This window comes from Xyrauchen texanus, chromosome 28, assembly GCF_025860055.1.
Source record: "Xyrauchen texanus isolate HMW12.3.18 chromosome 28, RBS_HiC_50CHRs, whole genome shotgun sequence".
Taxonomy (NCBI): Eukaryota; Metazoa; Chordata; class Actinopteri; order Cypriniformes; family Catostomidae; genus Xyrauchen; species Xyrauchen texanus.
The window spans coordinates 35273663-35300071 of record NC_068303.1 but is presented as its reverse complement, the minus strand read 5'-3'; the positions used below and the strand labels follow the sequence as shown (position 1 = coordinate 35300071).

Genomic DNA, 26409 nt, shown 5'->3' with positions numbered 1-26409 from the left:
CTACGGTTCATGTCAGTTCTTCTACCTCACTGGAAGCTCAAATTCTATCTAGCTTCACCTGCAGGTCTTTAATTTCACTCTCCACCTCTGTGCGTTCTGGAAGAAACACACACACACACACACACACACACACACACACACACACAGTAGTAAAACAGTGCACAACCTATAAACCACTGTAACCTCCCCTAAATCAATACTAGGGTTACATAAACATACACCGATCAGCCACAACATTAAAACCACCTGCCTAATACTGTGTAGGTCCATCTCGTTACACAAAAACAGCGCCAACCCGCATCTCAGTTCAGCATTCTGAGGTTATATTCTTCTCACCACAATTGTACAGAGTGGTTATCTGAGTTACCGTAGACTTTGTCAGTTCAAACCAGTCTGTCCATTCTCTGTTGACCTCTCTCATCAACAAGGCATTTCCGTCCACAGAACTGCCGCTCAATGGATGTTTTTTGTTTTGGCACCATTCGGAGTAAACTCTAGAGACTGTTGTGTGTGAAAATCCCAGGAGATCAGCAGTTACAGAAATACTCAAACCAGCCAGTAAAACCAACAATCATGTGGTGGTCGAAATCACAGAGATCAAATGTTTTCCCTGTTCTGATGGTTGATGTGAAAATTAACTCAAGTTCCTGACCCATATCTGTATGATTTTTTGCGTTGCATTGCTGCCACACAATTGGCTGATTAAATAATTGCATGAATAAGCAGGTGTAGAGTTGTTCCTAATAAAGTGCTCAGTGGGTGTGTGTGTATATATGTATATGTGCCTGTCCCAATTATTAAATAATCGTCTGATCGCAGTTAATTGCAATTAATGTGCACTTTAAATTCTAAACACATTTGAGTCCAAATAAGGGAATGAACACCGTGTTTGAGTGTCTCATTCAATTAAACACCTACCGTCTCAATGAGCCACACCATGGATCGCACAGTGTGCAGCTCCTGATGAGTATGTGAAGATTAACCGCTTCATGCCCCGTGACGCACCATCTGCAGAGGTTTGCACCAGACTCCCACGAAAATATAAACAAGGATTTTAGTGAACGCAAAGTGCTCCATTCAAATGTAATTTGTCGTTGTAGGTTTATACATGCAGTGTAAATGACACAGTGACACAGAGGAGCCCTGTGTCACATCCGCTTACTCAAAAATTCAAAGAAAAAAATCTTTCTTCATATGAGTGAACACATAGTCTGAATCGAAATTGAACTGATTGATTCAAAAGCCTAAGATTCCCACTGCTAATCATGATGAGCATGTTACCACGGCCAAGGCCCAGAGCTTCTCTCTCCTGCTGTCCGCCTGTTCTCCTCAGCTGAGATAGGAGTGAAGACAACACCCTCTGCAATTCTACACAATCCTTCTCCGTCCTCAGGAGCTGTGAATGCATGTCATCCATCTGCAGGCCGACAGCACAAACACACGTCTTAAATGAAAATGTCCATCTCTGCATCATCCAGTGCTGTGATTGGCAGATCCCAGAAAAGCAGATAAACAGAAGAAGGTAAAGGTTCACCTGCTGGAGAAGGGTGTCTCGTCCACCCTCCGACTGATGCGGCTGCCTCCTGATTCTCTTCAACTCCTGCTCCATCTGTAGACAGCCCAACGTGAATATAGTGACACTTATATCAAATAGCCTGACATTTGGCACAAAGGCTGAGCAACTTTCCATCTTATTTTGGCCAAGAATCATCTGATCGACAAGTAAAATGACTGTATACAGCTGAACATTCAGTCATGCTCTACATATCTAATTTACTTGCTACTGAGCTGCAAATTCAATAACTGTGACGCTTTAGCACAAAAACATTGTTTTATTCAGTAAGCAACCAGCATTTGAGTTTAACCAAGGTGCTATCTACACTGGTATAACACTGCACCATGCATATTTAAACGAAGACATTAAACATGCCTCCTTTTTATGCAAATAAGGCTTATTATAGATTGCACCTTATTAAATAATACTAAGCACTATTTGCCAGGTGCAATTACACTACACTTGACTAGTCTACACTGGGTGCATCCGCTGAAGCAATGCACAGCTTGAGGCTGCCTATGCTGTAGGCATCAAAATGAACATTCTGAATGACTTGCAGAAAGAAAGAACCAATCAGTGAGTCAGAAATGGTTGAATGGGTGAATAAGAGAAATCTGTTAATTATTATACATAATGATATTATTGCCAAAACTGTGTATACATTTGGTTAAAAAACAAAAAATTAAACTAAAAATTATTTAAGTTAGAAGACCAGAGACTAGCAACATTATGAGCTGGCTTTATTGGAAAGGTCAAAAGTTATAAATGTATTCAACCTCTTGTCTATACTGTTAAAATGTCTGTGTAATTCGGTCTGTTTTTAAGACATTTGCAGCTGCAGATGAGGCATCTGTGCTGAATTTGCGTGAAGACGGCTCAAGATTAGGGGAGTCACATCCACATCGGAAACTTGCAGAGGTCATAGGTCTATTGAGCAATAGCAGTTATAAACAACAAAAATACACAGATGAGCCATTACATTATGACCACCTACCTAATATGATGCTGGTCCTCCGCATGCCACCAAAACAGCACCAACCCGCCGAGGCATGGGCTCTACGAGTCCCCTGAAGGTTTTCTGGGGTATCTGGCTCCAAGACATTAGCAGCAGATCCTCAAGTCCTGTAGGTTAAGAGGTGGAGCCGCGCATTGATCGGACTTGTTGGTCCAGCACATCCCACAGAAGAACTCTTCATCATGTTCCTCAAACCGTTCACAAACAATGTGTGCCGTGTGGCAGGGTACATTATCCTTATGCTGAAAGAGACCACTGCCATCAGGAAATACCATTGACATGAAGGGGTGTACCTGGCCTGCAACGACGTTTAGGTAGGTGGCACGTATCAAATTGACATCCACATGAATGGCCATCCCAGGGTTATCCAGCAGAACATTGTCCAGAGCATCACACTCCCTTCATTGGCTTCTTGTCTTTCCACAGCGCGTCCTGATGCCATCACTTCCCCAGGTAAATGGCACACACATATTCGGCCATCAAGGTGATTTAAAAGAAACTGGGCCTCATCGGACCAGGCAATCTTTTTCCACTGTTCCAAGGTCCAGTTCCGACACTCACATGCCCATTGTTGCTTTTGACGGAGGGCAGGGGTTATCATGGGCACTCTGACCGGTCTGTGGCTACGCAGCCACATACAAAGCATGGTGCAATGCACTGTGTGTTGTGACACATTCCTCCTGTAACAATCATTACAATTTCTGTGACTTGTGCCACTGTAGACCTTCATCCTTCATCAGTTCAGACCAGACGGGATAGCCTTCGGGTGCCCAACACCCTGTTGCCCTGTTGGTTTATCCTTCCTCGGACCACTGTCAGTAGATACTCACCAATGCTGAATGGTAGCACCCCACAAGCCATGCCGTTTCAGAGATGCTCTGACCCAGTCATCTGGCCATAACAATTAGGCCCTTGTCAAAGTCGCTCAGGTCTTTACTCCACCCCATTTCTCCTGCATTCACCACATTGAATACGAGAACTGATTGTTTGCTTAACATCTAACCATCTGTACCCGAACTAACGCATACAATAGGGGCTATGCACCTTCAGTGCTTGGCCCCTAAATAGATACAGTATGCAAGCAAGCAATGTTAAAATCATTCACATTGTATACTTCATTGTAGTCTTTGCTGCATGTTAAAGTCTGATAGTGGCATCCAGCTATTAACTTATTAATAATGATAAATATGAAAATAATTACACTTTTGTGTCAGAATGCCTTTTCTGACATAATTAGGCAGTCCAATTAAATAATGAGTTAAGAAGAACATAGAAAGGTTAAAAATCATGGTTGAAGTTGAACTCATTTCATGAAAGAATATAGTATTCCATGCAGTGTGCTCTGGTTGTATTGTGCTACAGTAGTGCATTAACAGGCAAGTTTGGAATTACTATGAAATGTGTATGTTTTTGAAAGAAAATTCTAATTTTATCTAACCATCGTCAATATTTTTTCCTTTTCAAGAACTTGTCCATGTTTTCTTATTCTTATTAGCATGTTTACTTGTAATGTTTGTAATTCGGCTATGCAAAAAACTACAAAAACAAGTCACATAGGTAGGCTATGCTGTGTGAGGTCACAGGTGGCAAGAGCGCTAAATAGGTCATGAAAAAACAACAAATTTGCTTCTTTTATAATTTGTAGATTTGTTCTTGCAATGCCTTAACTAATTACAGGGATGCAAACTCATGAGGGGTGAAAAAGGTAAGACAATCACTGGTCCACAAAAAGTTTTTCTGGGGATATAAAAGCACCAATTCCAGCTATTTTAGTGATTCAAGTTTATTCAAGTTAACAATTGTGCAGAATTAGCTGCAAAATACAGAGTAATTTCGTGAGGCTTGCTTCTGTTTCACAAATTTGTTAAATTTTAAGAACTGATTAGTTCAGTTACCCCTTCTGGAAATGTCACTAGGTGGCGACAAATGAGCATCTTATGTGCTACGAGTGAGTCAGTGAATCATTTTGAGTTGTTAATGACTGAAATCTACCAAGAGACTTTATAGTGTTTAAGCATTAAAATAAAAAAGCAGATCTATAGTCTTCCTTCAATCTGATCATTATTTTTCATCCAAAAAAAGACAACAATAATAGTCGAATAATAGTGAGTTTCATTAACATCCTCACCTTCTCCTTTATTAAAACTTACGTGGCTACAAATTTACTGATTTCAATATAAGAATATATTTTTCCTACAGTGGTCTATTTAAACTGCTGAGCATGGCTTTTATCAGAAATGACCACAATAATAGACAAATAATAATAATTATGAGATTTTCGTCATTGCAAAGTGAGTTGAGTCGAGGCATCAATGCTCTGTTCAACACCAGCTTCAAACACCGCATCGCCCTCCATATGACATGAGTTGCAGAAAGCGTCACAGAGGGGCGATTTTATGAGTTTGCCACGTAAAAAAGTGGGAGGTGTGCACAATAAACATTGAAAACATGCATTTGGAAGAGTGAAAAAAATCTTGCAGTTGCTTTGATAGCAGAAAGTAATAAAAGGACTTGTTTGTGTTTCAGAGCATTGAGTGGTGGTGGCGTAGTCGTCTAATGCACAAAACTGTTAATCAGAAGGTCGTTGGTTTGAGCCCCACAGCCACCACCATTGTGTCCTTGAGCAAGGCACTTAACTCCAGGTTGCTCTGGGGGGATTGTCCCTGTAATAAGTGCACTGTAAGTCACTTTGGATAAAAGCGTCTGCCAAATGCATAAATGTAAATGTTGTGTTTAGGTCAAAGCGTTTTCTTGGTGTATTTAAATTAGTTCAATAACTGGGGTCTCTGATTTTCGTAAACGATAAGGTAATATTTAATTAAAATAAATTATTATAAGAGACATTCAATGTCTCTTCACAAATTTGGACAGTTTTAAATATTTATTGTTGCTTAGTACTCTCAAAGACATAATTGGTGAAGCAAAAATGTGTGTGTGTGAAAACACTTCAAAGTGTTCACTTTAAAGTAGCGTCACTTCATATAATTCAATGTATTCTGCAGCACTGTCGCGAGTCATGTGAAAGAAACTTAAAGCGTATAAATATCACTTTTGTCACTTTTGCACATTAATCATTGCTCTTCATAATCACAAAAGTGACCGATTATGGTTTCAAAACTGCAAATTTCTCCAAAAGGTGAGGAGTTTGGATCCTCACAATTACACAATAGTCTTACATACTGCAGAAACAGCATGGAGTAGTATACCATTGCAATTTGTGAACGGTCAAAAAAATTAAATAATTAAAACATATGAGGGATACTAAACATGCATTTTAATGTCCTGGTTTGTACTTTTCTACAGCGTTTGGACAATTAAAAATGTTGGCTATTTTTAGCTTATTTTGGGTGGCTTTTAAGCAGACTTTGGGCTGGACGTTTTTACTGGACCTGGCAACCTTATCCCTTGTCCATATCGCAGAAGAGGAACCACACATGCTCAGTGTAATCTGTGTTGGAGTTTCTCTATAAAAGAATATTATGTTTTATGTATACACCTTGAAAATGTGTTAAAGTACAACATGACAACAAGCACTGTTCATCTGCTAGTCTCCTTGTTTCATCCCAACCTACAATTACGTCAGTGATCACTGGAACAGGCACGAAGGCACATTCAGTTGACATCTCACCAGCACCAGAGAAGCGGTAGGTTATGTACTGTGTTTACGCAGCTTGTTATGCTTCATCTTAATTTCATATTAAAAAAAAGTCCCACGAAATATCCCAAGATCCACAATGTGTAGTTTTAAAGAACTCAAAAATCTATGTTGTATTGAAGTTATTATTAACAGTAATTCATTAACAGTAATTAAACTATTCACAACTTCATACTAAACATAGCATAAATGTATTAAAAAATACACTGAACTAAGAATATTTAAGAGAAAAATGCCAATAATTGCATTTCTTAAGTGTATACATTTAAATACAATTTAATCAGTAGGCTACATGCACATATTATTTGGCGTCATCCACGTGTCATTTTCCGTTTTTCGGTTAAATCGATTAATTGATCATTACTTTCCAAGACAATCGATTATGAAACAGTCTGAAAATCCCTAGTGTGGTTTTCACTGGCTGTGATTGGCTATTTTTTAAAAAGGCTTCATGTTTATGTTTAAAAACTTCATGTTTCAGTAGAAAAACCAACAGTTCAAAGAAAACTGCACTCGTCAAAGCACTTCATGGGGACTATAACACTAAAAACTTACATCATCTTTAATGCAGTCCAGCACAGTTATGGGATCAAAAGAAATTAAAACATTGCAGATTGTGCTACAAAGTGTATATGATCGTGTAGTTTCAAACTAACAGGCCATTTTTAGAGGCAATCACTGTTTACATGAGCCTAGCTGAATAGCAAATAAGGTGCTGAGGTTAATAATATATTTATGTGATTTGCACATGTCGAGTCAATATCAAAGACACGCACACCTTGCTTTTCTCACTCTCTGATCTCTGCAGTCTATTTCTGAAAGTCTCATCAGCCTCCGGGGTTTGGACGTCATGTCTCCTCAAAGCCTTTGAGGACACAGAGTGGAGTTGACAGAAAGAAAAGTTTAATAGCCTTTCTCCTATACCCCACTAACTAGCAATACAACAGAATGGATGGATGGATTGATGGATGGATGGATGGACGGACGGACGGACGGACGGACAGACGGACGGAACTGTTGGATCCCTGAAAGAAAACTGAGCACTTGTACTTGTGTTTTTGCCAGTACAATTTGGTTTAGCAATAACTCTTTGACTTGATTTTTCTTCTTACTTGTAAGCATTTACAATGATATCAGCTGCAGGTTTGCAAATGCATTTGCATTTTTATCATTACTTGATGTACAGCCAAAGAAACGGCACTTAAAATAGATCTATAGGATTCATGGAGAGCTATAGGATGCTCCCTTACTCCCTATTTAGTGAATGACATAACCTCCAGTGTGCTACCTGTCTGCGGTCTCAGAACAGTTCGAAATTAACCTTATTTTCATCCTAACTCCATATAAATCCTTGTGCTTATGGATGAACCCATTGATTCTCAATGTGAAAAGGCACGGTGAAGATAGAAATGCATTTACTAATGTTAATGTTTACCAAATTTATATTAAAATGAAGTGAAATTACCCACAAATGAGTTGTTGAAAGTTGTTGAAACATGTTTTTTTCAAATTTTGAGGGAATATTTTCCCAAAATCCACATATGTGGACATCTTGTTTAGCAGCGCACTGATGCACGAAATATTTATGAATTTTATAAAGTTGCATATCAAATGAAACTAGAGATGGTACTCTTTACACTCAAGCAGATTTCAATGACAAAACTTAGAGGCTTCTTACGAGAGGCACTTTTGTTGGCTCCGCACCCATAGAAGCACTTCACGGAAATCGACGCCATGCTGTTGTGACTCACAAAAGTTGGTTAAATGACAGTTTAGAGTCTTGTGAACAGTATTCAGTCGTTTTTTATTAATTGAAATGATGTGTTGAGTATAGAAAAGCCAAAATACAATGTCCACGCTTGTGGACGCAGGGTCACACAAGGTTAAAACAAGATACAAACTATTTGTCAATAGGTTAAGAAAATGTATTTGTTTTCCCTTTGAATCAAGTTTTTTTCTCTCTGAAAACAAAATTAAATATATTGGGTAAATTTGCTAATGCATCTTATTTTAATAATGTTCAGATATTTTTTCGGGGAAAAGAGATGTGTTTTTTTGCATTGCAACACTTAGTATAAGCAGTAGTAATAATGATGCTTGCCTTAGAAAGCTCTAATTAGTATGCTGTTTTATGTAGACCACAGAGTTTCTGCATATAATAAAGATGTAATATACCAGAATGTGTGGAATGAGGTCAACAAACAGTGGGGGAGAGTTATACTGAAGTAATCAAAAGTTATTCGTTTTCTCAGATTTAAAAGAAAAACACTTGTGCTGCAATGGTAATAATAACTGTCATGCATTGTGAGCCACATGCCTTAATTTAATGTGAGAAGCCAGCATGCATGGCTCCAGAATGCATATAGCTTTGAAAGGAACAACTAGAATGCAAGCTATCTGTCATTGGAGTGACATACATAAACTGTCATATCAAGCGTAATTATAGAAAGATGTTAAATCGTATCATAGAGAGACCCCCAACCCTTATAATATTACACTAAACTGCAAAAAAATCATTATCTTAATTAGTATTTTAGTTCTTGCTTGCCAGTGAATACATCTAAACATCCTTAAAACAAGATACATTTACTTAATGAACAAAACAACGTATTAAAGGGAAATATTATGTCATATTAACTCACCCTTATGTTGTTTCAAATCCACATGACTTTGTCCACGGAATGTAAAATGAGATTTTTAGCAGCACGTTAGCCTCGGTCACCATTCACTTTCATTTTAAGATTAAATAAAAGTGAATAGTGAAGGACATTTTTTCAGAGATATCTAACAAGATTTGGGGAAGTGTGTAATTAACCAGAAAAAAAGTAGTTGCCAATGGGGTTGAGAAATATAAATTAATTTTACATTTTAAATTAGGCTTCTTTTTTTAGAATTTTTTTTTGCTTGCTTTATTTTGCTTCTTGATTTGTCTTTGTGTTTAGATATTTTTACTGGAAACAAGTCTAATATTAGAACATTATATTGTGTATAAATATATATAAAGTATATATATATATATATATATATATATACTAGCGATGGACTGGCGACCTGTCCAGGGTGTCCCCACGCTTTAGCCCAATGTTAGCTGGGATAGGCTCCATCCCCACGACCCTGTACACAGGATAAGCGGTTGGATCGATGGATGGATGGATGGATATATATATATATATATATATATATATACATATATATACATATACATATACATATATATATATATATATATATATATATATATATATATATATATATATATATATCTATCGGGAAGACACGCAGGCTTGAGTGAGATTTAAGATGCCATTATATGTATAACAGAAAGCAATGTCTCTCTCTTTGGCGTAGGCCCCGTCCGGCGGGCCGAGGGAGTTGTGCCCGGAACCGTCATGTCCTGCCAGAGATAGGAGGCAGGGGCGAGGAGCCTACCCCCGTGTGGGACAGAGCTCAACTGGTGGTGGTGGGGTGGTGGAGGTTGTCTGTGTTAGCACACTGAAACAGCAATGTGATAGATTGTGAGCAGACTTATCAAGCAATGGCTTACATGCGATTGGCTAGGAATTACCCAGCTAATGATGTATGAACTATGCTACGCTTCCATATATATAAATCATTTATATTTAGGGATGGATGATATAGCGAATATCAATATATCGTGAACCAAAAAAAAAAAACATAGCGTGGCATAGCTCTATATTTTTTTATATTGTTTATATGGAAGGTGGCACTGGACCCACTTGCCATCCTAGAAGAGCTCAAGGAAGGCCTCCGGGTCATCCTGTGGTATCATCTTTGCGAGCGTCCAGCTGCTGCTGGGGTTACAGCTGAAGCCCCCTCCTTGGGCAGCAAATACCGCAACACCCTCCATCCTCCATTTGACCGCAATGTCCTCCATTTGAGCCTGGAGGAGCACCTTGAAATGCTTCTCCTGCTCCATCCGCAGCTCCATGAGGGCCTGGTGTTGTGCTTGTTGGATGCTGGCGAGGGACTTGAATACTTCTTCCAGCGATAAGGACATCATGGCAGCATATCCTTCCTCCTCCCAGGATTTGGCACCACTGTGACAAAGTTATTTCAACTCTCTCAAGGAGGAAGCAGGAGATGGGCAACAATTCAACATGTGTTTTTATTTCCCACACAAACTTCCAAAATGCTTCCCAGCTTCAACACACTGTCCACACACAGACACACTGCTCCGTGCAAATCTCTCTCTCTCCTCTGACAGTCTGGATTTAAATCCCTCTCTGCTCTCACTGGAAACACAAACAGCTGTTAGAGGTGATTTCCCACAGGTGTCAAACCTTACCATACTCACTCTCTCTGTCTCACTCTCCACAAACTCCACACCTCCATCACCAAAGTTTCCAAGGGGTTAAACAATTAAAAGAGGCTGTTCGGTAATGTTCGGGAAATGCAACGGTGTTGGTCCAGACCAGAGCGGCAGACTGTTGATCCCATTCCAGTCACCCAGGTTAATCCCTTTAGCCAGCTGCTTCCTTTTATTATATGATAAAATTAGTTGTTCATTCTGTTTTTCAGTTTGGATATTAGACAGTTTTTTACATCACGGTAGCAGGTAGTCTCAGTGAGAACAGGATCCAATACATTCAAAGAACGATGGCATCAAGAAATGGTAGGCAGACATCAGTATTTCCTTAAAAACATCCTAGACAAGCCAAAGCTGGTTTGATGGTTTTTGCTGGTTTAAGCTGGCCAGCTGAAAAGTGACCAAACCCCCTCTAAAATCAGCCAACAGACAAGTCTGACCAGGCTGGGAGACCAGCTAAACCCAGCAAACCAGCCAAGGCTTGTTTTTTTTTTGTTTGTTTTTTTTTTTTTTCAGAAAGTTTAGTGAACTGTAATTCACAAAACAAATTACAATTCTGTCATTATTTATTCACCCTCATGTCATTCTGTATGACTTATTTTTTTCTGTGGACAAAAGGAGACGTTAGACAGAAAGACATCCTCAGTCACCATTTACTTTCATCAATTCAATGACAGTGAAGACTGAGACTAACATGCATCTCCTCCTAACAATTCCTTTTGTGTTCCATGAAAGAAAGAAAGTCACATAGGTTTGGAACAACATGAAGGTGATAAAATTATGATAGAATTTACATTTTTGTGTGACCTTAACAGGCACTTAGAAATACATTATTATTATTATTATTGGATTAACTGCATTTGCAAGGGGGATAAGCATTTAGCAGGGCTGGGAACTCATTCAGAAAAACTTCATTCACAGTATACCTCTTAATGGACCATGGGCTCAGCCCCTGATCTTGGCAGACTCCAGTCACGCCACTGGCTCATATCATTATTATATACAATTACATGATATAATATGAATTAATATAATTTAGAATTGTATTTATTATTTCACAAAGTTACATTTTGATTATTATAATAATAATAATAATGACAATCAAATTATTAAAATATAAATATACAAGTTTTGTTCAGTTCTATTGCTTGTTATGCACCTGATCTGCCTGAATGTAGCCCACTACTTTTGAAAGTTTATTCTTATTATTTAAACTTTGAGCATTTATACTGTGTGTTAAAGAACTTTATTTTGCTCAAACATTTTTTAATACTTATGTAATTTAAATGTTATTATATCGAATCGAGATTATATAAAATCGTGAACCTCATATCGTATATCAAACTGAATCGTTGCATATTGTCCCATCCCTATTTTGAGTATACAGTATCACCTGAAACGCTACTGATTCCATCAGAAAGTTGTTTGTGACTGACATAAAATCAGTCTATGAGGCATGCGTTTTCAAGAAACACATCTTTGAGAAAATGCCTTTGTAAAACGCTATAATGACATCATTCACCGCTCTAACGGCTGTCTAGATCATATGGGTGTGCAAAGGAGCGGGACAATGTTTTTCTCAACAGCTTTTTTGGTGACTAAGTGTTTGTTTTTCTATTCTGAATTGCTCGTCTTGTTTGTTTCTCGTAATTTCGCAACAAATGCGTTATTTCTCCAAGCCTGAGGCACGCAGACTTTTCATTAGTGAACTGCGATGGAGAGAAGATGTAAATGAGGTTTCATTCATCAGCAGTCTCTCAGATAAATGAGGTGTTGTTAACAGAGGCAAAACACGATAAGACACTGCCCCCTGCTGATAAGAGCACAGTACAAACCTAGTTTTGTGTCACAACAGTGGACATTACAGTGGGTTTGCTGTAATGTTATCTGGATATTTGAGCCTGTAATGGGTTTGAAACTTAACTGAAATCCCCTTTGAGGTTTTACTGGTAGTTTGTATGTACTGGTTCTTCTTTTTTAAGTCAACCCTAATTTTGCTGTAATTGTAAAACATTTTGTGTCAAGATACAAACAGTGGATAGACAGATACGCATCTGTTAGTTTGATTAAGTGGTTGGCATTTGGATATTTTATGATTACACTCAGAAATGTCCCAGTTATGTACATATCCTCGGTTCCCTGAGACGAAAAGTACGAGACCTTGCGTATTAACACATATGGGGAGTGCCATCATACACAACCTATCTGAAACCTCTCTATAATAACGCCAATATTTTAATATTGGCTATGGTGTTTGAGCCCCGCCTATTTTGGCACGGAAACTGGCAGCTATAAAAACAGTCTTGTAGTGCAGCTAGCATTCGCAAAGTCTCGTTCTCTTCGTCTCAGGGAACCGATTTTATGTATGTAACTGAGACGTTCCCTTACGACTCGGTTCACTTGACATTGCGTATTAACGCATATGGGGAACAGAATCCCATCACGGCGCACTACACGACATAACTTCCCCGGGAGGAAACCTGGCGGCATAGTTTTATGGGATGACGACCGACATAAACATGCCGCAGTGAGTGATCCTTGTGATGGCCAGGAGGAGAGCGCTCATAACGATATTAAATATAGTCATATAGTATAATCAACTCCTTATGAACCCAGTCGGGAAGAGAGTATATTTATAATGAAAGTGCTTGTGACTTTATGTAATTATAACAGCCTGAATGTAGGCGGTTGTGTAAATGATGGGGAGGCCGTACTTAAAGGGAAGGGCATAAGTATATATATACTGTATATATATGGCCAATGAATAGCAAGTGCTCTAAACAGAGAGTGTGACTTGTGAAGAAAGAGACATTACATCTAGGTTGTAAAACCTTGCGAATGTGTTTTGAGAGGACCATCCTGCTGCAAAACATATGTCTTGTAAGGACACACCATTCGTCCATGCCCATGAGGAGGCCATGCCTCTAGTTGAGTGTGCTTTAACACCAATTGGGCAAGTCTGATCCTGCAACTCGTAAGCCAGGGTAATTGCATCGAAAATCCAGTGAGAAAGTCTTTGCTTAGAGACGGACATTCTTTTTGTGTGTCCTCCATAGCAAAGAGCTGATCAGACAGTCTAAACTGCGAGTACGCTCAACATATGTGTGTAGAGTCCGCACAGTGTATAACAAATGCAATGATTGTCCCTCATCTGAATTAAATGGAGGAGGGAAGAAGGCCTGAAGGTGAACCACCTGCGCCTGAAGGGTGTGGTCAGAACCTTGAGTACATAGCCTTTTCTAGGTTTGACAGTGGCTCTTGAAAGACTGAGGCCAAACTCCAGACATGAATTGTTGACTGATAGTGCATGCAGGTCATCTACCCATTTTACTGAGGCCAGAGCCAGTAGTAGTGCGGTCTTAATGGAGAGCATGCGCAAATCAACATATTTTATTAACAACTGTCAAGTCAATTTCAAGTCAATTTTATTTGTATAGTGCCTTTCACAACACACATTGTTTCAAAGCAGCTTTACAGAATATCAGCATTAACAGACGATAAAACTGTAATGTCTAAAAAATCAATTAATCATCATTGTGTAATTTAGATAAAGTACTATTTTTAATAGTGTTTAAAAATAATTAAATGATAATTGTATTAATAACCCCAGTGAGCAAGCTGTAAGCAACTGTGGCAAGGAACAAAAAACTCCATAAGATGTAGATTAACGGAGAAAAATAACCTTGGGAGAAACCAGATTCACTGTGGGGGCCAGTTCCCCTCTGGCTAACATTATGAATGTAATGTAAATATTAATTATGTATAGGTAAAATCATGGTTTAAAATTATTAAACTAAGTGTTAAGGGTCAGTGATTAAACATCGATTGTGTTTGAACTGTAAGATTAATGACCAAAGTCTTTGAAGTCCATCTTGATTAATTGCAGAAGTTCACATAGATGCAATTGTCCTTGTTAATTGGCTGATGAAGGCTTCTGTTGTCAATAGTTAGTCCATGCATTTCATTTCAAGATCGTAGTCCATCAATATGCCGAGGTGATGCAGGTTGGAGTTGGCATCATTTCATCCTCTGAAGTCCATCATAATAGACTGAAGTGATGTTTGGCTGGCACCGGCTGCATTTAGTCATCATCATTCTGCGACATGTAGCAGTGGAGTCCAACATGAAGTAGGAATGGTGCTGGATCCAGCCGGTTCTGGTGACCTCAGGATAGGAGTACCGAGGTTGAGACAGGGAAACAAATAAAAAGATGTAAGCGTAGATGCCATTCAATTTATTGCAGAGTTAGAGATCATGCTCAATGTTTCTGGTTTCTGGTTCCGGCAGACCCAACTAAAGCAGCCTAATTGTGGGTTGGAGGATAAATTAGGTGTATGCCTGGCTAAATAGATGAGTCTTTAGTCTAGACTTAAACTGAGAGAGTGTGTCTACATCTCGAACAGTGTTTGGGAGACTATTCCATAGATTAGGAGCCAAATATGAAAAGGATCTTCCTCCTTTAGTGGATTTTGATATTCTAGGAACTATTAACAGACCAGAATTTTGCGATCTTAATGAACGTGATGGAATATAGCGTGGTAGAAGATCACTTAAGTACTGCGGAGCTAGACCATTCAAAGCTTTGTACGTAGTTAACAGAATTTTAAAATTAATACGGAATTTAACAGGTAGCCAATATAACGATGATAAAATGGGGCTAAAATGATCATATTTCTTGGTTCTCGTCAGCACTCTGGCTGCTGCATTTTGAACCAATTGAAGTTTATTTATTGATCTTGCTGGACATCCTCCCAGTAATGCATTACAATAATCTAGTCTTGAGGTCATGAAAGCATGAATTAGTTTTTCGGCATCAGCAACCGAGAGCATATGCCTTAATTTAGCAATATTTCTTAGGTGGAAGAATGCTGTTCTACAAACATTTGTAATTTGATTTTCAAAGGACAGATTGGTATCAAATATAACACCTAAGTTCTTACGCTGTTGAAGATGATGTAACAGTACATCCATCTAGAGTCAAATTATATTTTAGTGGCTTATTTTTAGAGTTTTTGGTCCAATAATTAGAACCTCTGTTTTGTCAGAATTGAGTAGAAGGAAATTTCTGGCCATCCAATCTTTTATTTCATTGAAACACTCTGCTAATTTTGAGAATTGTGAAATCTCATCAGGTTTTGAAGAAATATAAAGTTGTGTATCGTCAGCATAGCAGTGGAAACTTATTCCACGATTCCTGATAATATCTCCCAGGGGAAGCATATACATGGAGAAAAGCAGAGGCCCTAAAACTGATCCCTGTGGCACTCCATATTTTACTTTTGTTTGGTTTGACAATTCCTCATTTACATAGACAAAGTGGTAGCGGTCTGCTATATATGACCTAAACCATGCCAATGCAACTCCACAAATTCCAACATAATTCTCCAGCATATTCAAGAGAATGTCGTGATCTATCATGTCGAATGCAGCACTAAACATCTAAAAGCACTAGAAGAGAAATGCAGCCGCGATCAGATGATAAGAGCAAGTCATTTGTAACTCTGATAAGTGCAGTCTCTGTACTGAGATGAGGCCTAAATCCTGATTGAAATTCTTCATATATACTATTTCTCTGTAGAAATGAACATATTTGGGAGGATACTACCTTTTCTAGTATTTTTGACATAAACGGGAGATTTGAAATCGGTCTATAATTAGCAAGTTCTCCAGGATCAAGTTGTGGCTTCTTAATAAGCGGTTTGATAATTGCCATTTTAAAGTTTCTTGGGACATGTCCTAAGCATAGCGAGGAGTTAATGATATTAAGAAGAGGTTCTGATATTACAGGAGATACCTCTTTTAAGAGCTTAGTTGGTATAGGATCTAACAAACAAGTTGTGGCTTTTGATGTTTCGATAAGTTTTGTTAGCTCTTCATGACCTATGATAGCGAAGGATTGAAGTTGCACATGAGGAAAATTATTCGACACTGTTTTCTGAGGTGTAATGACAGATGATTGCATAATTCCAATTTTATTTCTGATTATTTCAATTTTATCTGTAAAGAAATTCATGAAGTCATTACTCTTGAGCTGTGACGTAATATCTGGTTCGGTTGAGGCTTTATTCCTAACCAATTTAGCCACAGTACTGAATAAACATCTAGGATTGCTGTGGTTATTTTCTATGAGTTTACTAAAATATGCTGACCTGGCAGCTTTGAGTGTGTGTTTGTAGCTACAGACACTATCCTTCCATGCACCCTGAAATACTTCTAATTTTGTATTTTTCCACATGCGTTCCATTTTCCGAGCTGCTCTCTTGAGAGCATGAATGTGATCATTGTACCATGGTGCAGGGCTTATTTCTTTAATTTTCTTTAATCGAAGTGGGGCGACAACATCAAGGGTGCTAGAGAAGACTGCATTTAAATTTTTTGTTATTTCATCAAGTTCGTCTGGGCTTTGGGGTTTATTGAGTATATGAGATAGAGCTGGAAGAGTATTAGTGTAGCTATCTTTAGTGGTCAAAAGAATAGTTCTACCTGAACTATAGCGTGGTGTAGATTGAGTAACATTCTGAGGAAATGGTGTCTGTGCACCTGTTTTTATAGCGGTCAGTTTCGCTCCAAAACAGGCAGTGCTCAAACACCATACCCAATATTAAAATACTGGCGTTATTATAGAGAGGATTCAAATATGTCGTGTGTGTAGGCACTCCCCATATGCATTAATACGCAATGTCAAGTGAACTGAGTCGTAAGGGAACTATGCTTTTCTCTTTTCAGTGGACATAAATTCCCCCAGTTTTTCTCCAGCTCTTGTCTCGTAACTCTCTCTCATGACTGGTAGACACGGCTCACTCTTAAAGCCCGCCTCCACTCTCACTGCAATGGCAAACAGCTGTTGGAGACAATCATTGTCAGGTGATGATCCTTACCATTGTCATCTCCTGATCTCGCTCTCCATTCACACACACACACACACACCCCCATTTGTGGAGAGAAAGTCCGTAACAGTCATCTGCGCTCCTGGTCTGTGGACCACCTCGAACTTAACAGGCTGAAGGGCCAGATACCAACGGGGGATCCACGCGCTGACATCCTTCTTGGAGCCACTGTAGCGGGTGTGGTCTGAACAGAGGGTGAAAGCCCATCCTAGGGGGTAGTACTGAAGGGTGAGGACCGCCCAATTGATGGCCAGACACTCCTTTTCAACGGTGCCGTACCTTGCCTCTCTCGCGAAAGCTTCAGGCTGATCTACAGCATCGGGAGGTCCTCCCCCTCAAACACCTGGGACAACACGGTTGCCAACCCACTGTCAGATATGTCAGTCTGAACAACAAAAGGGAGAGAAAAATCAGGAGAATGTAACAACGGCCCACCCCAAAGTGCAGCTTTCACTTGCATAAAAGCCTGTTGGCACGGCTCCGACCACTGTACCGGGTCTGGGGCTCCCTTTTTAATGAGATTAGTCAGCGGGCTGGTGACATCCAAATAATTAGGCACAAACCTCCAATAACAGCCAGCCCCAGGAACTGTATCACCTCCTTTTTGGTCTTGGGTCTTGGGCAGGCTGCAACTGCTGCGGTCTTATCAATTTGGAGTGGTGGTGGTGTAGTGGGCTAAAGCACATAACTGTTAATCAGAAGGTCGCTGGTTCGATCCCCACAGCCACCACCATTGTGTCCCTGAGCAAGACACTTAATTCCAGGTTGCTCCGGGGGGATTGTCCCTGTAATAAGTGCACTGTAAGTCGCTTTGGATAAAAGCGTCTGCCAAATGCATAAATGTAAATGTAAATTTGGTGGCGCACCTGCCTATGACCTAAGTGGAACCCCAGATACCATACCTCCACCCGTCCAAATGCACAATTCTTGGGGTTTTCCGTCTCGCCCTTGGGTTTTCCATCTTGCCCTCTCGCCCTTCGGAGCGACCTCAGAACTGCCCCCCAGATGCTGCATATGCAGATGCCAATCATTACTGTATATAATGATGTCATCCAGATAGGCAGGGGCAAACGCAGAATGTGGTCTGAGGACTTGTTCCATAAGGCGCTGGAATGTAGCCAGGCCCCAAACAAACCAAACGGAAAGGTCATGAATTGGTGAAAGCCAAATGGTGTGGATAAGGGGATCTGTCAATAAACCTTTGTTAAATAAAAGCAAGCCACATCCAACCGATCGAGCAGTTCATCAATGCAAGGCACTGGGTACATGTCAAATTTAGACACGGCAATGACATTTCTATAATCTACACAGAACTGCACCGAGCATCGCTTTTTGGAACCAGTACCGCCAGGTTGGCCCCTTTATTGTGGGATTCTTCTATTACCCCATATCTAGTATGGCCTCTAATTCTTCTCAAGCCACTTGTTTTTGTGCTCGGGAAATTGGTAGGGATGACTGCGTACCACTACCCCTGAAGTTGTTTTGATATGGTGTTTTACGAGGTACGTATGACCAGGAAGGGGCGAGGTACGTATGACCGGGAAGGGGCGGTATGACCATAGCCAATATTAAAATATTGGCGTTATTATAGAGAGGTGTCAGATAGGTCATGTATGAAGTCTTGTACCTTTCGTCTCAGGGAACCGAGGTTATGTACGTAACCGGGACATTTCTGAGTGTAATCATAAAATGGCCAAATGCCAACCACCTAATCAAACTAACAGATGTGTATATCTGTCTATCCACTGTTCGTATCTTGACACAAAATGTTTTACAATTACAGCAAAATCAGAGAATTGTCTTTGCAACTGGGCCACATCCGTGATTTGCGACGGTGAGAGGTGGTTTCCGCATTTAAGTTCACCTCCCGCCCAAGCTTCTCAATCTCCAGTACTACCATCGCCAAAGCCACCGGACTACCTCCTTCCATGGTTTTAAGAGGTTGAGGTGGTAAATCTGATGTGTTCCACCCCTATCAGTGCTCATAATCGACTTCCCTGACTCACCGTGTGACCTCAAAGGGCCCTTGCCACATTGCGAGCAATTAAGAGCATAATGTGGGTAGTAATACAAGGACTTTATCTCCCTGTGTAAATTCCTGTAGCCGAGCTCCCCTGTTATACAGTCGGGTCTGAAGTTCTTGAGGCCTGTAGCAAATTCTCCTAATGATAGTTGCCCCAATGTGTGGAGTTTTGCTCTCAGGTCAAGAACGTTTTGAATTTCGTTTTTGTTGATTGAAGGTCCCTCATCTCAATTTTCACTCACAACATCTAAGATACCACGAGGCTTATGCCTATACAATAATTCAAATGGGAGAACCCATGCAGTGCTGAGTTGTGTAGTCCACCATAATCAACACAAAGCGATGCCTGCATGACATGGCTGAACTGGTAATCTGGCATACCAGGCATTTTTCCGGTAGGCCGACGCACTTTGGGGCCGATCAGGGGCAGATTGGCCATCTGGAGAACCGAGCGGGCCGGTGGGTCGGCCTTGAACTCTGCAGGGAAACTAATGTACCACGACAAGCAAAACTCAGCCACTGACTTATGCAGAACGGACCACAAAACGGCGGCGCAATATTCAGAAAAGGACAGCGAACATGAATGCTGTCCATGGTCTTGACCAAGTCCTCCAGAGGTTAGGGATCCATGGTGGCATTCTTTCTCCCTTAATCCCAGGTTTTGGCACCAGTGTAACAATGTTCACAGTTAGGGAAAATGAGGAAGTGAGAGATGGCAAATCCAACTCAAACAGTGTTTTATTTCTTTGAAACACAATATTTATGCTTTTCAGTGATCGTACTCTGAAACTACACTTTTCAGCAGACATAAATTCACAGTCTTTCTCCAGCTTGTGTCTCGTAACTCTCTTTTCAAGCCTGTCTGCACTCTCACTGCAATGACAAACAGCTGTTAGAGACTATCAATGCCAGGTGATTATACTTACCATTCTCATCTCCTGATCTCGCTCTCCATTCACAAACTGGCGCTTAACTACCCCCACCATCACAGAGTAATATTGTGTTCAAAATTGTTTATTTCAGTAATGTTGTGAACATCGCAGATAAAGAATCAAGCTAAGAAGTAGGGGCGTGTCACAGCAAGTGAGCGCTGTGACAATTAAAAATACTTAATTTTCATTAAGTTCACCCAAAAATTTAAATTCAGTCATTGTTTACTCACCCCTGTGTTGTTATAACCCTATATGACTTCATTATTTTTCTTAACACAAAGGGAGCAATTGTGAAAAAAAAATGTGTGCTCAGTGATGTCATAAAATGGCAGTTTATGGTGACCACATCTTCAAGCTTCAAAAGGACACAAAATTATAATTCAGAAGTCTAATAAATTATTCCACGAGACTCATGATTATTATGAAAGCATATGGTTCTCTTTAATTTATGAAAAATAAAATATACAAATATATAAAAATACAATTTAATTTATTGTTTTGTAATTGTCTTTTTTTTTATTGTACACAATCTGGGTATTTTGTACATCTGTTTTAGATAGATATAAGTGCCGGTCTCTAAAGACCCAAATATGTAAGTGTGTTTGGGAAAATGACCATACATTTAAGGGTTAACAATTTACACATACGTGTAAACAGTTATGAATTGATGTTATCTTAGTTTGAATTCAAAGGAATCAAAACTTTAGACAGCAGAAGAAAAACACTAGATATCAAAAAAAAAGATTCATCTCAAGAAATATTTCTTTCTCTCAGCCAGAGAGAGAAATTTACTGGGAATATGCTAAATAAGCGTAAGTGTAAATTTGTGATTAAAGAAATTGAGTGTGTTACCATCACCACGGTCTCCTTACATCAAGCTCTGTTATCTCAAAAGATGAAGGTACATTTGATTCCACATGATATGACCCCTTTAAAATGTTAGTAAATCAATAATAATATGCAGTTTGGGTTCTACCTCCTGCAGTTCACCAGATATGTTTTTTGCTTTCTCTCCGGGATATCTTTGAGAAAGCACCTGTTGCCCTGAGCACATCTCATCTTCGATCTCCTTTAGACGTCTCTCCACCCGTAAGGACACCTGAGACACATCACACAACTCAAGCTGACTCCACATGCGCTTTTTGGTGCTCAGATACAGCAAATTACTGTTATCCAGCTAAATGTATTATGTTCTCTTCAACAGGTCTCCTTAGTAACTATATTCAACTGAGAGTCAAAATTCTAATTCAAGCACAGCACATCAATTATGCCCTCACAGCATGCAGTGGGTAATTTACCACCATTAGTTGTCGCTTGGCACAACAGGATGCTATTAGAAATAAAAGCAAACCAGGTATGTGGTGTGATATTAGCATCACTAACGGGTTCTTCTTTCTGTGATGGACATACGTGGCCTGAAATATTCTCAAATGTCTTCCAGATTCCAATGTCAGTCCTTTTTTGAAGGACAGAATGCACTAAATTGTCCACAAAATATTTAAAAATGAAGTGTTTAATTTATACCACTAACTTGAAATGTTTTCAAACAGGTTTCTTGACATGGCTGCCCATCAAAAGAAAATAAACGCTTCACTTTTGAACAGTGAACACGCTCCACAGGTCTCTGAGTGAATCTGAGATGCAAAGAGAAGTCCATTTTTACATTTTCTTAGAAAAAAAACCTTGCTAACACAATGCTAAAGTGTAGTGGTTGGATGTCAAGGCGTTGCTAAACAGTTGCTAGGTTGTTGCTTACTGGTCAAATTCAAGAGCTCTAATATGATAATCTCCAGATATGGCTCGGGTCACTCATTGAATGAAAATCTGTGGGATTGTTTTTGTTTTGCCGTTTTATCATCCAGCAGGCTAAAGCCCAATGATTTAAAAGGACTATTTTGTGTTCAATACAAGTTAAGCTCAATCGACAGCATCTGTGGCATAATGTTGATTACCACAAAGAAATTATTTCGACTCGTCCCTCCTTTTCTTTAAAAAGCGCAACAATCTGGGTTCTAGTGAGGCACTCACATTGGAAATGAATGGGGTCAATACGTAAACTTTAAAATACTTCATTTCAAAAGTATAGCCACAAGTCAAAAATGTGTTAATATGATTTTAGTGAGATAAAATCACTTAATCTTTTCTGTGTAAATTATACCCAGTTTTACAATTTTGTTGCCATGCAACATTGTAAACCCTAAAAGGATCATTTAACCTTTGTGTTTTGTTTGTTTTGTATTCCCGGTCAAAAATTACCGACCCACTAAGATTGTTTATAAATCTCTCGTATTGCATATACAGTACTGTGCAAAAGTTTTAGGCACTTGTGGAAAAACTTTCAAAGTGAGGATTTCTTAAATAGTTTTCATTAATCAGTTAACATCATACAAACATTAAAAAGCTAAATCAATATTTGGTGTGAACACTTTTGCCTTCAAAACATCACCAATTCTCCTACTTACACCTGGACACAGTTTTTCTTTTCTTGATTGTTGGCAGATTGGATGTTCCAAGCTTCTTGGAGGATTCTCCACAATTCGTCTATCTATTTAGTCTCAATTGCTTCTGTATCTTTGTGTAATCTCAGACTGACATGATGATCAGTGGGGGGCTTTGTGAGGGCCGTGCCAGCTGTTGCAGGGCCCTGTTCTTCTATTCTATTCTATCCAATTCTATTTGCAAAAGAAATGTTTGGGAGTCTAAAATGTATTTTTCCTATAGACACACTAAAGTAGCAGATATAAATAACCATTTTAAGACAACTGTTTTTGTGAAACATCTTATGTGTTAAGACTTTTGCACAGTACTGTATTATTACAAGATACTGCATTAGATCTTTTTCAACTACATCAACTACAGTAATTATGACTTTTTTGAACATATTTGAAAATATATACATATTTGTATTTATATAAAGATTAATTTAATCAAGGCCAGTGGGGGGCATTCCCTGTGGAAATAATAATAATAAAAATAATAAATTACATAATATATTAATAACTTCTTGCTTGATCTAAACAAAATAGGTGTCATTTTAAAGCTTATAATCTGGACTTTACAATGCATAAAGCTGATCCTACCAATACTTAAATTATTATTTTTAATCTGCTGACAAATTAGAACTGTTCTGTTCTCATAATTAGCAAATTTGTTATTACACCAATTATATTCATATATGAGTTGGTAAAAATATAAAAAAAAAGATGAAATAGCCATGTGTTACACATCATTGTAAAGGTATAAATTAGTAGAATGCAATTAGCAAATTAAGTCAAACCACAGTGAGTAAACATGTATGGAAATCCCACAGACACAGATAAATATAATAAAGTGTTGTTTTGTCACGATCTTCCTTATTACTTCCAGAAACATACATACGGTTGAAGTCAGAAGTTTACATATGCTTTATCCAAATATATTTAAATGCAGTTTTTCACAATTCCTGACATTTAATCATAGAAAAAATCCCAGTCTTAGGTCAGTTAGGATCACTACTTTATTTTAAGAATGTGAAATGTCAGGATAGTAGAGATAATTATTTATTTCAGCTTTTATTCCTTTCATCACATTCCCAGTGGGTCAGACGTTTACAAACACTTTGTTAGTATTTGGTAGCATTGCCTTTAAATTGTTTAACTTTTCCTCCAAATATATCGATGGTCATTATGGCCAAACAGTTCAATTTTTGATTCATCAGACCAGAGGACATTTCTCCAAAAAGTAAGATCTTTGTCCCAATGTGCACTTTCAAACAGTAGTCTGGCAATTTTATGGTGGTTTCGGAGCAGTGGTTTCTTCCTTGCTGAGCAGCTTTTCAGGTTATGTTGATATATGACTCGTTTTACTGTGGATATAGATACTTGTCTACCTGTTTCCTCCAGCATCTTCACAAGGTCCTTTGCTGTTGTTCTGGGATTGATTTGCACTTTTCATTGCTAGGAGACAGAATGCGTCTCCTTCCTGAGCTGTATTTTGGCTGAGTGGTCCCATGGTGTTTATAGTTGTGTACAATTGTTTGTACAGATGAATGTGGTAGTTTCAGGCATTTGGAAATTGTTCCCAAGGATAAACCAGACTTGTGGAGGTTCATAAAAAAACAATTTCTGAGGTCTTGGCTCAACTGTATAACATAAACAATGACTTGAACACGTAATATTTCTGTATTTTGTAGTCTAATCCATTAATTACCAAAGGCCGGTCATTTTTGACCGGGAACACAACAGGTGTAACAAAGTGAAATAAAAACTATAAAATGTAAAGGAAATGGTCCAATAAGAACACAACATAAGGATTAAACAACTTTACAGTGGTAATCAACATTATGCCACAAATGGTGTCGATTGAGCTTAACTTGTATTGAACCTGGAATATTCCTTTAAAAAGCACCCCCGCTCCTCAAAAACTTGTGATTTAAGGAACATGTGATTTTATTGATGTTTGTAGCACAACCGGTGTGGGACGAGTCACATACTTAGTGTTAGAGGTTTGTTCACGTCTCTGACTCAAAATATGAGCAATAGTGATTCATGCCTTAGACAGCACCACTAAAAATGCTAATTTATTGAATGGTAGCAAACATGGTCTTATACGCTGATTCAGACTGCACTTTCTACTTGTATAGATATTATTTAAAACACTGCGCAAAGTTAAAGAATGGAAGTGATTTAGTTTCTATACATCTCCATGTGCAGCTCTTGTCCAGGGTGGTGGTTTATTGTTGCCAAGCAATGCCACAACTTACCGCATTAATGTAGACTTCAACCCAGCTTTATTAAAATGCTTTAAATATGGCTAGTAAAATCATATTAATTATATATAACAGTTATGAGGTTTTAGTTTTTATCTCTGATGTTACATAATGTTTTAATAATTTGTTTAAAAAAAAAATGTTTAACTTCCAGTAAAAATAACTATAGTTATATAGCGCTACCTTGATATAATATTACTCATATTTTGATATACTGTAAGATCTTGCTCATACCACACACCTACCAGAGTTGTGTTGTGAACCAAGAATCAGTTCTTGTTCTGAACTGGTTTAATTTTTTTTTTACACTGGATCCGTATGATTTTCGGTTTTGTTAACGGTTCCAGCAATTTTCCACTGATACAGATGGAGAATCTAACTAAAATACTCTGTGTATGTTTACTGGTTTTATTATTGGTGTACTCTGACAATGTACCCTGCACTGCAATTCAGCAGCAGTGCTGCCCTCTACGTAATCTAGAGCGTGAAACATAGCATGTTCAATGAATTCTGATTCCCAAACAAATGAATCTTATGAGCTGGCTCTTTTTAGTGAATCAAAAAACTTACAGTTTACATCAGTTGGAGCAGTAGCTGAATTAATTAATGAATTTCAACAAGTTATGAAGTCTCTAAATGAAATAAGAACTGCAGAAGTCTGATGAGCCAGAAGTATAATATTAGGCTACATAACAGTGTAATTGTGGCAGCGGGGGCGTCGTCCATCCGGAGAGACAGAAAGTGGTAAGGGCGCTTACACCTGATCTAAATCATGCCTAATACCTGTCTTTAATTCCAGTGTGCATGGGGAGTGCGGCATATAAACGGCCACGCCACCGCCAGAAAGAGAGAGAGAGAACTACATGAGTGACCAGTGACTGCCATGTCTTTTTAAATGTTTATTGTGTAGCTGACGAGTTTATATCGAAGTTTATATGTACTGTGAAGCTGAAGTCTCAGAGAAGTTTATGTTGACAAAGTTTGTGTGACACTGATCAGATTGAACTTAGAAAGCTCTGAGAAGAGTGCACGTGGAGTGTTGAAGGCAGAGAAATATAGAGCCTTACTTGACAGCATCATTGCTCTCCGTCTCCTCCCTTCCATCTCCGAACGTGGAGTTCTTACACCGGTGCCGAAACCCGGGAAGGAGGAGGGATGAATGGTGTGAAAAGGGAAAAACATCCAGTATGTGGCAGTCCTGTGGGCGAAAATGCCTTGCTGATGCTAGAGGTCAGAGGAGAATGGGCCGACTGATTCAAGCTGATAGA

General features: G+C 38.9%; 1 pseudogene; it reads right to left on the bottom strand.

The window, feature by feature from the left end:
* Positions 1 to 26409, bottom strand: part of LOC127621719 (centrosomal protein of 128 kDa-like) — a 37608-nt pseudogene that overhangs the window by 5674 nt on the left and 5525 nt on the right.